Genomic DNA, 3,421 nt, shown 5'->3' with positions numbered 1-3,421 from the left:
AGCAACGAGAGGGGAGAGTGTTGTCCACGTACCCTCGTAGACCGAAAGCGGAAGCGTTTGCACAACATGATTGATGTAGTCGTACGTCTTCATGATCCGACCGATCAAGTACCGAACGTACGACACATTCGAGTTCAGCACACGTTCAGCTCGATGACGTCCCTCGAACTTCGATTCGGCCGAGCTTTGAGGGAGAGTTCCGTCAGCACGACGGCATGGTGAAGATGATGATGTTCTACCGACGCAGGGCTTCGCCTAAGCACCGCTATGATATTATCGAGGTGGGCTATGGTGGAGGGGGCACCGCACACGGCTAAGAGATCCAAGAGATCAATTGTTGTGTCTAGGGGGTGCCTCCCTCCCCGTATATAAAGGAGTAGAGGAGGGGGAGGGTGCCGGCCACCCTTGGCGCGCCCCATGAGGAGTCCTACTCCCATCGGGAGTAGGACTCCCCCCTTTCCATGTTGGAGTAGGAGAGGAGAGGGAAGGAGAAAGAGGGAGAAAGGAAAGGGGGGGCGCCGCCCCCCTTCCTAGTCTAATTTAGACTTGGGAGGGGAGGGGCGCACGGCTGCCCCTTGGCCGCCTCTCCTTTTCCACCAATTGGGCCCATGAGGCCCATTAACCTCCGGGGGGGGTTCCGGTAACCCCCCGGTACTCCGGTATATATCCGATAACCCCCGGAACCATTCCGGTGTCCGAATATAGTCGTCCAATATATCAATCTTCATGTCTCGACCATTTCGAGACTCCTCGTCATGTCCGTGATCACATCCGGGGCTCCGAACTACCTTCGGTACATCAAAACACATAAACTCATAATATAACTGTCATCGAACTTTAAGCGTGTGGACCCTACGGGTTCGAGAACTATGTAGACATGACCGAGACACGTCTCTGGTCAATAACCAATAGTGGAACCTGGATGCTCATATTGGCTCCCACATATTCTACGAATATCTTTATCGGTCAAACCGCATAACAACATACGTTGTTCCCTTTGTCATTGGTATGTTACTTGCCGGAGATTCGATTGTTGGTATCTCAATACCTAGTTCAATCTCGTTATTGGCAAGTCTCTTTACTCGTTCCATAATACATCATCCCGCAACTAACTCATTAGTTAAAATGCTTGCAAGGCTTATAGTGATGTGCATTACCGAGTGGGCCCAGAGATACATCTTTGACAATCGGAGTGACAAATCCTAATCTCGAAATACGCCAACTCAACAAGTATCTTCGGAGACACCTGTAGAGCAGCTTTATAATCACCCAATTACGTTGTGACGTTTGGTAGCACACAAAGTGTTCCTATGGTAAATGGGAGTTGCATAATCTCATAGTCATAGGAACATGTATAAGTCATGAAGAAAGCAATAGCAACAAACTAAACGATCATCGTGCTAAGCTAACGGATGGGTCAAGTCAATCACATCATTCTCTAATGATGTGATCCCATTAATCAAATGACAACTCGTGTCTATGGTTAGGAAACATAACCATCATTGATTCAACGAGCTAGTCAAGTAGAGGCATACTAGTGACACTATGTTTGTCTATGTATTCACACATGTATTATGTTTCCGGTTAATACAATTCTAGCATGAATAATAAACATTTATCATGAAATAAGAAAATAAATAATAACTTTATTATTGCCTCTAGGGCATATTTCCTTCAGGTTTTGACCAGGGTAGGACCAATCAAGTGCTCTAAGGTTCGTCATCGTGTCGCCATCTCCCACGGAGCACATGTGGACCTAGCTGGTGGGCCAGTCCTATCATAATCAATGTTAAATCGGCCAAACCGCTCACTAGCATAAATAGTAGCTTGGAATGTATTACCTTCAGGGTGGTCACGTTCGCAAAAAAAGGTTGTTTTGGGGGAACCCTAAGCTGAATTATGGTAGTTATATGCTATTTACTCGGATTCTTGACATATGTAGGTCACTTAACCTACATCCATTTCCTTTTGTTTGCTCTCCCAACCATTTTTGTGTGCATGTTTAAGTTGCAGAAGACCTTGATCATTCGTCTGGATAAAATTTGGAGGCTATGTCTGTGAAGAAAAGATTGTTTGAAGCGGCACCAGAACTCGATTGTAGCATGGTATATGGTTTTCCATCCTAAAGCTAGGGGTGGTCTTGGCATAATTGATTTGTAGCTCCAAAATGAGGCTTTACTTTTGAAGCGGATTTCCCACCTTTTTAATAAGGTCGAATGGTCGATAAACCCTGGGTTGAAATCGTTTCTTCATGAAGGATTGGGTCATATTCTCACGAGGAAAGTGGTTCTCCCACCCGTCTAACTAAACTTCTCTGCTATCATTACTTAAGGGGTACCCCTTGCAAAGGTCACTCCCATCTCCCTGGTGGTTTACTAAACCACATGTGCGCCACTTGTCATAATGATAGAGGTTTGGTGGGATTTTAACCCGAGATGGTCGGGTTTATTTTTGTTTTTTTCTTTCAAGGTTTCAATTTTTTAAAACAAATCATCGTTCCAACCATGCGTCGAAATCACGAACCGTTTTTATCGTTGCATTCCGCGCGCCGAGATCTTCAAAACTAGATCCAGTGATGATAGATTTTGATAAAAAAAATAGATAAAATATATGCTCCAAAATTGCACTGGCATGTGCTTGAAAAGTGTACTAACCTACAGTTCAAAACTATATTATTTATGCTTCACTTTTTAGAAAGCACAACTATACTTCACGGAAAATCACACTATGCTTCACTTTTGGAGAAGCACAACCATGCTTCACTTTGAGAGAAACACAGTTGTTCTTTTCATGTGGGAAGCACATACAAACGTGCTTCCCACGGAAGCACAACTACGCTTCTTGCGTGAAAAGCACAATTGTACTTTATTTTTGGGGAAACACGGTTGTTCTTTCACGTTAGAAGCACAACTCCAGGAAGCACAGTTGTGCTTTTGTCATCACAGGCAATATATATATATATATATAGTGTTACTATTCATCACCCAGGATGCAGAATAAGTTATTCTTCACCCGAGGTAATCTTACGATTATTTCGTAATTAAATTATGTTTGCAATTTAAATAGTTACATCCCTATAGATTCATTATGTAAAATTTGGCATAAGAAAATAAAAATATAGGTCATAACACAAGAAAATTTACACTTTATGTATATTTTACACTATGTTTTTACGTTTGTAATTTTACATAACATAAAATATTTTTTACAACGATTATATATTTTCTTACAGTCTCTTTTTACGTCAGAAATAAGATAAAACTTACGGAACGTAAAAATACGGGACATTGATGGTAAAATAGAGGGGGTGAAGAATAACTCTTCCTCACCCAGGATGACGAATAGCGTGACCCTATATATATATATATATATATATATATATATATATATATATATATATATATATATATATATATATACT

Source organism: Triticum aestivum, chromosome 5A (genome assembly GCF_018294505.1).
Source record: "Triticum aestivum cultivar Chinese Spring chromosome 5A, IWGSC CS RefSeq v2.1, whole genome shotgun sequence".
Taxonomy (NCBI): Eukaryota; Viridiplantae; Streptophyta; class Magnoliopsida; order Poales; family Poaceae; genus Triticum; species Triticum aestivum.
Note: the sequence above shows the minus strand (reverse complement) of the source record.